Genomic DNA, 13,896 nt, shown 5'->3' on the forward strand with positions numbered 1-13,896 from the left:
AAGGGGGCAATAACACTACTAGGTGTTTTTTTAATAGACTCCCCAATTGTAACAGGGACAGCAAGGATCAGATAGAGAGGCAGATTCTGGAATGATGCAATAATAATAGGGTTGTAGTGATGGGAGATTTTAATTTTCCTAATATTGACTGGTAGCTCCTTAGATCAAGGGGTTTTGATGGGGTCGAGTTTGTTAGATGTGTTAAAGAAGGTATCCTGATGCAATATGTAGATAAGCTAATTAGAGGAGAGGCTGTACTTGATCTCGTATTGGGAAATGATCCTGGTCAGGTGTCAGACCACTTGGTGGGAGAACATTTTGGAGATAGTGATAACAAATCTATCTCCTTTACCATAGCACTGGAGATGGAAAGGAACAGACAATTTGGAAACACATTTAATTAGGGTAGGGGAAAATATGATGCTATTAGGCAGGAACTTGGGAGCATAGACTGAGGGCAGATATTCTTAGGGAAATGCATGGCAGAAATGTGGCAAATGTTCAGGGAATATTTGCATGGCATTCTGCATATGTATGTTTCATTGAGGCAGGGAAAGGATGGCAGGGTAGAAGAAACATTGTATACAAAGGATGCAGCAAATCTAGTTAAGAAGAAAAAAAAAAGAGCTTATGAAAAGTTCAAGAAACTAGGTATTGATAGAGGGTGCCAGGAAGGAGCTTAAGAATGAATTTAGGAGAATTAGAAGGGGCCATGCGAAGGCCTTGGCGAGCAGTATTAGGGAAAACTGCAAGGCATTCTACAAGCATCTGAAGAGCAAGAGGATGAGCCGTGTGAGAATAGGACCAATCAGGTGCAATAGTGGAAACATCTGCATGGAGTCAGAGGAGGTAGCGGAGGTACTTAATGAATACTTTGCTTCAGTATTTACCGGGGAAAAATACCTTGGCAATTGTGGGGATAACTTACAGTGGACTGAAATGCTAGGTCATTCAGACATTAAGAAAGAGGATGTGTTGGAGCTTTTGAAAAGCATTAAGTTAAATAAGTCACCGGGAACAGACGGGATATAATCCAGGTTACCGTGGGAAGTGAGGGAGGAGATTGCTGAGCCTCTGACGATGATCTTTGCATCATCAATAGGGACGGAAGAAGTACCACAGGATTGGAAGATTCCAAATGTTGTTTTCTTGTTCAAGAAAGGGAGTAGAGATAACGCAGGATATTATAGACCAGTGAGTCTTACTTCAGCAGTGGGCAGGTTGTTGGAGAAGATCCTGAGAGGCAGGATTTATGAGTATTTGGAGATACATAATCTGATTAGTGATAGTCAGCATGGCTTTGTCAAGGGCAGGTCATGCCTTACCAGTCTGATTGAATTCTTTGAGGATGTAACAAAAAGCATTGATGAAGGTAGAGCAGTGGTGTAGTGCATATGGCATTTGATAAGGTTCCCCATGCAAGGCTCATTCAGAAAGTAAGGAGGCATGGGATCCAAGGAGACCTTGCTCTGTGGCTCCAGAATTAGAACATAGAACATAGAAATCTACAGCACATTACAGGCCCTTCGGCGACAATGTTGTGCCGATTGTGTAATCTACTCTAGAAACCAGCTAGAATTTCCCTACCGCATAGCCCTCTATTTCTCTAAGCTCCGCATACCTATCTAAGAGTCTCTTAAATGATCCTATTGTATCCATCTCCACCACCATTGCTGGCAGTGCATTCCACGTATACACTACTCTTTGTGTGAAAAACTTATCTCTGACATACCCCTCGTACATGCTTCCAAACTCCTTAAAACTATGTCTCTTCTGTTAGCCATTACAGCCCTGGGAGAAAGTCTATCAAGCCTTATAACTAAAACCCTCCAATCCTAATGAGATCTATCAATATCTCTCCAGTACCTTTTCCAGTTTAATGACATCCCTCTGACAGCTCAGTCACCAGATTGTACATCTGATGAATAAATTGTTCTTTTTAAATGGTCTTTGTGGTTCCATGATGCAGATTCAGTCAGGTCCTTTAAAACTGAGAAAGAAATGTTGAGGATTGAACTACAGGCACATACAGAAATCTGTGCATGAATTTCCCTTTTTATAATTATTCAGAGGAGATGTCACTTGCTTTATGGCAGTGCACTGCATTCAGAGAGATGTGTTATATATGGGCACTGAAAGAAAGAAAGAGATTTGCGAGATGCGTCATCAGTGGCCAACTCTTAACATTTACGTGGGTGTTTGTAGTGTGTGTTGCCATAATGTTATCGCCCACACAGCTGAGAAATCTTCTGGGCATGGAGGGACCTCATGTGGTTGACAAAAAAATAACCAAAAGGCAAAGATGTTGCAAAAATCCTGTTAATTGTTTTCAAGAAGCATGACATAAATGCAGGTACATTTTTACCCCTCAACCCCAGAACTGCAAAGGTCAATTACAGTTCTTAACCCCTCCCGATCTGTCAGTGTAAATTATTTTTTATCGCTTCTTTTTATTTCAGAAAATGACTGTCAACAAAGAAATTGGATGGATGCAGGGAGCAGGGGACTGCAGATGAGAATTTGTTGGTGAATGAAGGCAGTGTGCATTACAATCTTTAGTCATTACATTTTTAAGAATTTCTTTCCATGATTGATTCAGAATCAGAATTAGGTTTAATATCATCTGCATATGTTGTGAAATTTGTTAACTTAGCAGCAGCAGTACAATGCAATACATGATAATATAGAAACATAGAAAATAGGTGCAGGAGTAGGCCATTCAGCCCTTCGAGCCTGCACCGCCATTCAGTATGATCATGGCTGATCATCCAACTCAGAACCCTGTGCCTGCATTCTCTCCATACCCCCTGATCCCTTTAGCCACAAGGGCCATGTCTAACTCCCTCTTAAGTATAGCCAGTGAACTGGCTTCAACTGTTTCCTGTGGCAGAGAATTCCACAGATTCACCACTCTCTGTGTGAAGAAGTTTTTCCTCATCTCGTTCCTAAAAGGCTTCCCCTTTATCCTTAAACTGTGACCCCTCATTCTGGACTCCCCCAACATTGGAAACAATCTTCCTGCATCTAGCCTGTCCAATCCCTTTAGAATTTTATACGTTTCAATAAGATTCCCCCTCAATCTTCTAAATTCCAGTGAGTATAAGCCTAGTCGATCCAATCTTTCTTTATATGAAAGTCCTGCCATCCCAGGAATCAATCTGCTGAACCTTCTTTGTACTCCCTCTATAGCAAGAATGTTTTTCCTCAGATTAGGGGACCAAAACTGCACACAATACTCCAGCTGTGGTCTCACCAAGGCCTTGTACAACTGCAGTAGAACCTCCCTGCTCCTGTACTCAAATCCTCTTGCTATGAATGCCAACATACCATTTGCCTTTTTCACCGCCTGCTGTACCTGCATGCCCACTTTCAATGACTGGTGTACAATGACACCCAGGTCTCGTTGCACCTCCCCTTTTCCTAATCGGCCACCGTTCAGATAATAATCTGTTTTCCTGTTCTTGCAACCAAAGTGGATAACCTCACATTTATCCACATTAAATTGCATCTCCCATGAATTTGCCCACTCACCTAACCTATCCAAGTCACCCTGCATCCTCTTAGCATCCTCCTCACAGCTAACACCACCGCCCAGCCTCATGTCATCCACAAACTTGGAGATGCTGCAGTTAATTCCCTCATTTAAATCATTAATATAGATATTGTAAACAACTGGGGTCCCAGCACTGAGCCTTGCGGTACCCCACTAGTCACCGCCTGCCATTCTGAAAAGGTCCTGTTTATTCCCACTCTTTGCTTCCTGTTTGCCAATCAATTCTCTATCCACATCAATACCATTCCCCCAATACCATGTGCTTTTAAGTTTTCACACTAATCTCCTGTGTGGGAGATAATATATATAATCTGCATAGAAAATAAGTAAATCAATTACAGTAAGTATATATGTGTATATTAAATAGTTAAATTAAAAATAGTGCACCAAGAAATTCTAAGATAGTGAGGTAGTGTTCATGTGTTCAATGTCCATTTAGGAATCGAATGGTAGAGGGGAAGAAGCTTTTCCTGAATCGCTGAGTGTATGCCTTTAGGCTTCTGACCTCCTTCTTGATGGTAACAGTGAGAAGAGGGCATGTCCTGGGTTATGGGGGTCCTAAACAGACGTCACCTTTCTGAAGCACCACTTCCTGAAGATGTCTTGGATACTACAATTAAGCTTGGATACCATGATGAAGCTGACTAATTTTACCATGATTCCTGTGATTCATTTTAAAATCATTTGTCTGGACAGCAGATCAAACATAGAAAAGAGAACATCCTCCTGATTAATATCTACCATCCTCCATCAACCGATGGACTAACTCCTTTGTGTTATGTAATCATTGGAAAAAACACAGAAAGAAGTAAGGGCACTGAATGAATTATTGATGAGAGGCTTCAATGTCTATCAGTCAGGTTGGCCTGGCAACAAAGACTGGGTCTGCAATGGTTAGTGAGCAAAGTAACATGCATGATAAGCTACATAACCTAATTCCATCAATCTACCTGTTGCAAATAATATATCTGTGACACAACCTATATAGAGACAAAGTCTTAGCCTCACATTGAGGATATTCTTCATCTTTTTTTCTGTGCATGATAAAAATGCCAAATTGAATACATTCAGAACAGGTCTGACAGTTTAAAAACTGGGTAACCATGAGAATGGTGTACCAACTGCAGCAGCAGAAGTGACTTTGTATCCTTTACTCTCCACTGCAATCGAGTTGGGAGGGGGAATGCTAGTTCAGTGAGGGATAAAAACGGGTGTACCAGGAGGAGAGCCGTACATAACTAGAAATGATTTGAAGCTGCAACACACAACAGCACACATGCTGAAGAGCAGAAAGAACACATGCAATCGGCAGAATTAAATGATCCTTAATCAAAGTATATACAGTCTAGCCACATCAAGCCGTAAACGGAGGTGAATATCAAGTAGCAAACTGATGGAGAGGCTCTAAGAATATTCCTATTTTGAACAATGTCAGGACCCAAAACATTAGAGTTAAAGACAAAATTAAGGTAATTAAACTCTGTTAATCCAGAAAAGTCAAGTGGGTGATCCACCTCAGCTTCTTTCTGGCATTCTGGCATTCTAAGATTTAGAATACAATCTAAATCAAATTCAGTTCATCCCACATGATATTGTAAAATTACTGAGGCAAATAAAATACTTAGAAGGCTTGCTAGTGTGGATGCAAGGAGAATACTTTCCCTAGCTGAAGGGTCTAGAGGTAAGTGTTATAGACTCAAAATAAGCAGTCGGTTAGGCACAACTGAAGTGAACAAATTTCTTCACTTCTGTCATAAATCTTTAAAATTCTTTACCCAAGTGGGCTGTGCAATTTCAATCATTGATTATATTTAAAACACTCATCAATGGATTTTTATATATTAGAGAAAACAAAGGATATGGGAATAGGACAGAAAACTCATACTGAGGTAGAAGATGGGCTCCGTTCCTGTTGAACAGCAGAGCAGGCTTGTGGTGCCGACAGCTCTGCCGCTGCTGTTATTTCATGCACACTTTATGTTTTCTCTCAGGATGCAGAAAAGGCAATGTTACCAGGCAAAGTACTAACTGTACTGTAGAAGATGTGCCACAGAGCAAACTGGAACTCTCACCAAACTCTCCTGGTACAGTTACAACACTGGTGATCTACCTGACAATGTGGACAGAGGCCCTGGTACGCTCCATCCACAAACACCAGCACAAATCCAGTCCTCCTAATTAGCACCCCAATAGAATCATTCCAAACCTTCAGCAAAGTGATGGAATATATATTAAAGTGACATTTACTTATGAGTAATGTACATACTGAAATCTAGTTTGAGATTCACAAAAACACTCAGCTCCTGACCTCTATATAACCAGTGATCTAGACATGAACTTAGAAGATGTATTTCAGATGTACAATGAAGAGGAACATCCTTAATCTTAAGAGAGAATTTGACTGAATGTATAATCAAAATGACCTGATGAAACTGATGGCAATAGGCATTAATTTGGATTGGGTGGGGGATCTAAAGTCCCAACCACTGAGGTCAGACTAACTGGCCTAAAGCTAACAGTCCTCTCTCCCTGGGGAGCGGAGTGACATTTGCAATTTTCCATTCTTCCGGAACCATGCCAGAACCACTTGATTCTTAAAAGATCACTACAAATACCTCCTCAGTCTCTTAGCCCACCTCTTTTAGAACCGTGGGGTGTTCAGATAAGTCACCTGGTCCAAGTGACTTACCTAACTTCAGAACATTCAGTTTTAACATTCAGTTAAAACATTCTTTATGACTGTTTTAGTTATTTAGTTGCTTTCTGATGGTTTTTAAAAGCTTCCCAAACCTCTAACTTCCCACTAATTTTTGCTCTATTTTATATGCACTCTCTTTAGCTTTTATGTTGGCTTTTCCTTTTCTTGTCAGCCACGGTTGTGTCTTTTTCTTATCTGGATGTATATATCTGACACCTTCCAAATTGCTTCCAGAAATTCCAGTCATTGCTACTCTGCCATCATCTCTGCTGGTGTTCTTTTCCATTCAATTTTTGCCAGATACTCTCTCAAGCCTCTGTAACTCCCTTTCCTCCACTGTAATACTGATATATCTGAATTTAGTTTTTCCTTCAAAAGGAGCATCAAATTTTATTATATTATGATTGCTTGACCCTAAGGGTCCCTTTAATGCAAATTCTCCATCCACTTTCAAAGTTAAGTATAACTACAGTAACAAAGCAACAAATAGTAATTGTACTGCCTTGGAAGGAGAAGCTGCTGTGTAAGTTTGAGATATGTGCAGCTGCTTTAACTCTTGTAGTGAGTCCCTCCAGGCTTCCCACTTGTAGAATTTCTCCTCTGGCACGGGGGGGTGGTGGAGGGGTTTGTATCAGTCACACATGTCTGCAGGAAGTTCCCTGAGGAGAGTTCTGCTCTAGATAGTGATAGAAGCCACCTAACTCAAAGAATCAAACACTCTGTTCACTGTGGACAGCACTAGGAGCCAAATGAATGACATATTGCTGGTTGATACTGCAAAGGTGAAGGTAGTGTTCATTATTTCCCACAGGAGTCCCAAACTAGGTTGCGTAGGTATGGCTGCCCATTGAGGTCTAGGTCTTTAACAACTGCTGCACGGTCCTCAGTTCGCTTTCATAAGAGCTTTACAGTTCAAAGCAAACGTGCAGGTTTGATCACTGCAAGATGCTTTGGTCCTCTGCAGGAGGTTGGTAGCTTCAGCATCAGTAGGTACAGGCACAAGACCGCCATCAAGATAGAAGTGACATTCTATGAAATGAACGGTGTTGCTTCATGTTCACCAGCATCCTCTTGGATGACCCTGCCGCTATGAGGCCAAGTTCTGTAGCAGCATTGTTGAATGACGACTATCACGTTTAGGTTTCTCAATAGACTGGTAAAGGCTTGTGCTCACTATTTTGCGATGAGCCAGATATCATGCCAGGTGTTTTGGTGCAGGTGCCGAGCTGGTGGGAGCTGCTTTGTTCTGGGAACATACAACTGGGCTGCAGTGTTCAGTGGTGCGCTGTGGGGGGAATGAGCTGTCTTAGATTCCAACCATTGCTCATTCCCCCTGTGGTGAGCCTTTGTATTGGAATCTTTGGGAAGCAGTATGAAAGTATCAATAAATATATCATCAGCAACAGGTGGCTTACCGGTTCTGTTGGGTTGTCGGCACGAGCCATCTCTCAAAGGAGATCAATGCATAATAAAGTTGCTGTGAAAGATTGTGTGAGGTGTGCACTCCCAATATTTTGAAACTGCACATAATTTCCTCTGCTGTGCTGCCAATGTAAAGAGGAGAGTGAGTGGTGTGAGTGCTTTAACAAACCCCTTTATCTTGTTATTTGCCTGGCACCAGGCCTCAAGCTCTTCCATCCCCTTTCTATAGGTCATCTCATCATTGTTGATGATGAGCCCCACCATTGTCATGTCATTAGTGAACTTGACAATATGATTACTTGGGTGTTACACTGTGCAGTCATGTGTGAGTGGAGAGTACACCAATGGGCTCAGCACACACCCTGGGGAGCACCCATGTTGAGGATAATGGGGAGGAGCAGTTGTGACTCCTGACTATCTGAGGTCTGCTTGTTAGGAAGTCCAACACACAACTTCACACTGGTTTATATAGACCAAGGAGTTTGATCACCAAGGTCTGTGGAGCAGTAGTGCTGAATATTGAACTAAAATCCAGAAGCAGCATTCTGATATAAATCTCCTTGTTTTCTAGGTGTGTCAGGGCACCTGTTGTAGAGCAGTTCTGTTGGCAAGCATCTTCGTGAGTGTCCAATGCGGCAAGAATGGAGTTTTTGTTACGGGCCATTACTAGCCATTGAGATCACTTCACGATGTTTGGCATCAATGCCACTGCATGGTAGTCATTTACTTCTGAAGGTGTAGAGTTCTTTGATACAGGAATAATGGTGGCTGATTTGAAGCCTGCAGGGATTGCAGTATGGATGCTATAGTTGGTGAGCTGGTTAAAACATTGTAATGAGCTTCAGTCCTCTTGGATGAAAAGAAATGAAAGTAGTAAAAGTTGTGGGCAGTTTTTTTTCGTCAACCATATCTTCATGCTCCCCAGAGTATTCCTTATTAAGAACTTTCAAGGTATTGGCTTATGGTTATTTTCCTTGCTTGATTTAAAATGATAACTTTCCCGCCAACCTGAGAAAAGTTCCCGTCACTAAACACTTGAGTTTTACTATTTGCCTGCCTCTGATTTTGTAACAGTTTACAACAATCAATTAAATAAATGAACAAAAAGGCTGGAAGGGAGTAGAAAGCACTTGTGACTTCATTAACTACGTACAGGTTCAAGTGGTTATCACAGTGGTGAAAATAACATTATCTTCTCACAGTTACCACCCGCAGCAAGCTCACAAAGAATAATGTCCAAGGACTGACAAAAAGAGGGACATCATTGGGTTTCCCCACAGAGAGGCAGTGTCAATAAAACACTTTGCAGTAAAAGCCACTGGAGAGAACTTTTTTTGTGTTTGTGGTGACTGCAAACTGCGGTCTGGTGGAATGCATGATCTTTGTAGTGATTTAGAAGGAACAATGAAGTCTTCCAGCTGACTCCTTTAACAGCAGGAGACTGAACAGCAAAAGCCATTGAAATTGGCCAGTGAATACATCAGAAACACAGCAAAAACATAATGAGAAAATTCCATTTAAATGAAGCCCATGTGTGGCTTTTAATTGTATATTTTTTATTCCAGATGCATCATTTTTTCAGAGGTTTTGGAAGCAATTACTTCAATTGTGTTAATCCATGAAATAATATCCAGAATTAATAGTTGCATGAACTCCCATTATATCACAAAACCCACCTTTTCATATCCTTCAATGATGTGATTATCCTGAGGTGACAAGAAAATGATAGAGGGTTGTGTTTGTGTAGGAATATTTAACACAAATAGTGATTATTGGTACAAACTTAACAATAAAAGAAAGCAAACACCACATGTAGGAATGTGAAAACAAACTGGTTACTGAGGAGGTAGATAATAGCAACAAGGAAATGCCAATGAACGGATTATATTGTGTCCAAGAAGAGCATAGGAGGCAGAGCTCAGAACCAGATGCTTTCTGAATCTTATTGGCTGTTACAAAGAAACTCAAGTCTAAATGAAATTGTGCGTCCTAATTTTCTTCATTTTTTTCCTTTCTTTTGCTCTACTTTTCCAAACTTGTTGATTTACACAGGTTGATATGGCTAATTTTCTTTTTCTGTCGACTTTCTTCAACGGCATATTCTGCATCTGTGACCCTTGACATAACATGTCAGCAGATCGTTTGACAACAGGAAGCATTAAATCCCAGGCTTACTGTGTAACCTCCAGGACTTCTTAACTCCTTTAAATCATTATAGGATGTGCAACAATCAGCTTATTTGCCACTTATGATTTTGCATTGTGCCGGATCTATTTACCATTGTTGACTTACTTGGCAGTCAGGGTGCCCCTGAATTGGAAACTTTTAGAATCACCCTATTGTGGATTTGAGTCACAAGATTTGGTCCATCTTTTTAAAAAATAAATTGTATTTACATAGTGGCATTGCCATAGGTCGTCCCACAGCAGTTTACAATGAATTTGTGATGTCACCATTCTTGAGTAGGAAATGCACCAATCATTTTGCACAGCAGCAGTAGTGAAGCAAATTGTCAACTTTTCAGCTTAGTGAAAAATTGGAGAATTCTTCTCTTTGCCTTAGAATAGTGCCTTGGAATATTTAATGGGGGCTTGGTTTACCTGAGTCACAACGCATACAAACATGTTGTACTTTATCAATTATCATACGGGAATATAGCATAAAATGAGAGCCAATGTTCAATGATATTGCTGCTGCTTCAATTATTGCATAAAAGGTGTAACTAACCCAGAATGGTGTTCTTTTCCTGAAGGGTCATTGGAATAAGAATGCATTAGGTGTGATTTCACTGCCAACAATCAAGTGATATGTGTCAAGTTCCTGGAAAAGGCGATATTCACTGTCTTACAAAGATATTTTCAGGGTAATGTTGTTTGTATGGGATGAGCAGGTAGTATTCTGCTGTTTGAAGGCTTTGTTATTTTTATAGCAATTAGAGAAAGCTCATCTTTCAGATAAGAAAATAATTCCTCTGTAAATTAAGACATAATCAGAAACTAAATTGCAGTTTTGATGGGCTTTCTACTAAAAGAAAATTGATAATTATCTGCAAGCTTTTATCTCAAAGCTCTTAATTGACAATGAATCATTTCAGAGCACAACAATTGTTGCTTTGAATACAATTCTAGCAGTGATTTTGGAACAAAATTGGGATCTTACATACACATTTATTAGGCTGTACAAGAGCTCCTGAATGATACATATGACATATTCACACCTGTGAAATAAATTATGGCAAACAGCATAATGATGGGGATGTGCACACTAAGACTGCTCACCAGAATATTAAGCACGTCAATCTGCATGCATGCTCATTTGACATCCGTATTGTGATCTTGGTTGTCCTTACTCCAGTTAGACCCTTTTCTAAACTTTATACAGTTATGCTGTGTGTACTAATGGACAGTAGGATCAATTCTACTTTAAAAAAATAACTCCTTACCAACTAGTTGCTGGATGATTGTTCCTGACTGTTGCTGTGATTCTAAAAGTGTTTAATGCATTTTGTAATTCTTTCAAGTATTAAAAAGGTCTTCAGGTAATAGTGCATTACAAGAATCTCATTGCCAGAGGCTGTCAAAGTGAATATGGTGATTAATTTTTATGCACCTGGTATTTTCCAAGCTGGAGACAAAGATGCAACACACAGAGATTGCTATCCGTCATTGTGAAGGTCACAGAGGTTATTTCTTCAGAGAGAGTAAAATAAGATTTCATCCTCCTTTAGAAAGACAGCAGGTGGAGAAGGCACATAACTTCCCGAGATTACAGTCTTTGTGTAGTGCATGATGCATTGACTGCAGTTTATTGTTCTGCAGATCTCTTTCAACTTTTCCTTATATTGGAACTGAAAGTGAATCCATTCTCCCATGATGTGAGTTATATAGGATATAGAATATTCGGGGCATGGACTTTATTCTCATGATGCATTCATTCCATGCCAATTCACTTACCAACAGAATTTATAACATTGCATCAAACCAAAGCCTGACCTTTGGGTAAAACCTGCTCTCCACTGACAACATTACTGATTCAAATCCTTCACATGCGCACGGAATTCACATAAGGAAAACACACTATCACAACAAATCAGATGGAATGGATCATGTGCAGATAGATATAATGGCAGGATTATCTGAACCTAACCCACTCCTAATATTTGCCTCATGTGTGAAAGCTGTAGCCGCATTTAAAACTTGCAGACATATCCTAATGAACTCAATACTGCGTATGTTCTTTGATACCAAGCAGTAACAACAACAAACTCACCTAAGGGGAATACTAATGGTTTTCTAGTTGCTTCTTGTAATTTTTCTTATTCAGCAGGCTGGAATCAGTGTCAGAGGCCACTAGTTTGTGATGCATTATGAGTCTTTAAAAGATCAAAAAGTGCTTTTGGCTCTTCAGCAGGCTGAAAACATTGTGTGGCCAATGGAAAGAAAGGAGAAGTGACTGGAGCAGCCATTGTGTGAGTGGGCCAGTGTTAGAGTGGACAGGCTTTGGCTCATCAGGGTTAAGTAAGAATAGGCTTGGGCAAGCACAAGCAGAGGTTTATTTATTTATTGAGATACAGCATGCAATAGTCCCCTCCAGCCTTCTGAGCTGCTTCACACAGCAATCCCCCATTTTAAACCTACCTTAATCACTGGACAATTTACAATGGCCAATTAGCCTACCAACCAGGATGTCTTTGGACTGGTGGAGGAAATTGGAGCACCTAGAAGAAACCCATGTGGATAGGGGTAGAACATAAAAACTCCTTACAGGCAGCAGTAGGAATTAAACCCTGGTCACCTGTTTTGTAAAACAGTGGCTTTATTGGTAAAGAATGAATCAAATCCATGGAAACAGGTTACATAGGATTAGAAGATATAGAACTCTTGTGGGTAGAGTTAAGAAACTACAAGGGTAAAGAGACCTTGATTTGAGTTATATAAGTACAGACTACCAAATGGTGACACAGATGTGGGCTACAAATTACAACAGACATAGAAAAGCCAGGGAAAAAGTGCAAAGTTGTGACAATCATGAGGGCTTCAATATAGAGGTGATTTGGAAAATTAGGTTGGTACTTGCTCCCAAGAGAGGGAACTTGTAGAATGCCTCTGAGATGTTTTTCTCTAGACCAGCTTATGTTTGTGCTGAGTAGGGAAAAAGCAATTCTCGATTGCGTGTTGTGTAATGAACCAAATTTAATTTGGGAACTTAAGATAAAAGAAACCCTTAGGAAGCATTGATCATAATATGATAGAATTCACCCTGCAGCTTGAGAAGGAGAAGCTAAAATCACAAATTACAGATGAGTAAAGGGAATATCAAAGGCATGAGAGAGGAACTGCAAAAGAAAGGAAATTACAGGCCGATTAGCCTGACTTCAGTGGATGGAAAGATGTTGGAGTATTTTATTAGGGTTGAAGTTTCAGGCTACTTGGAGGCACATGACAAAACAGGACAATGTCTGCATGGATTTCGAAAGGGGAAATCTTGCCTGACAAATCTGTTGGAATTCCTTGAGGAAAAAGCAGACAGGATAGACAAAGGAATGTCTGTGGATGTTGTATATCTGGACTTTCAGAAGGCCTTTGAGAAAGTGTCACACGTGAGGCTTATCAACAGAATAAGAATCCACGGTATGACAGAAAAGGTACAGACATGGATAAAAAAAATTGGCTCACCGGCAGGGGGAAAAGTGTAGGACTAAAGGTGACCTCTTCTTGTTGGATGTTGATAACCAGTAATGTGCTGTAGGGGTCGGTGTTGGGACTGCTTCTTTTCATGTTTTATGTTTATGATTTGGATGAAGGAATTTATGGCTTTGTGGACACATTTTGGACACTATGAAGAAAGGTGAAGGGGCAGGTAGTGATGAGGAAACAGAGTATCTGCAGAAGGACTTAAACAGATTGGTCGAATGGGCAAAGAAGTGGCAAATGGAATATAGTGTAGGAAAGAGTATGGTCATGCCACTTGGTGGAAGAAATCGGAGTATGCACCATCTTCGGAACAGGGAGAGCATTCAGAAATCATAAGTGTAAAGCTACTTAGTAGTCCTTGTGCAGGATTTCCTAAATCTTAACTTGCAGGTTGAGATGGTGGTAACGAAGACAAATGTAATGTTAGCATTCATTTTAAGAATACTACAATACAAAAGAAAATATGTTATGCTGTGGATTTATAAGGCATTGATAAGACAGCAGGTGGAATATTGTGTGAAGTTTTGGGC

This window comes from Hemitrygon akajei, chromosome 1 (genome assembly GCF_048418815.1).
Source record: "Hemitrygon akajei chromosome 1, sHemAka1.3, whole genome shotgun sequence".
Taxonomy (NCBI): Eukaryota; Metazoa; Chordata; class Chondrichthyes; order Myliobatiformes; family Dasyatidae; genus Hemitrygon; species Hemitrygon akajei.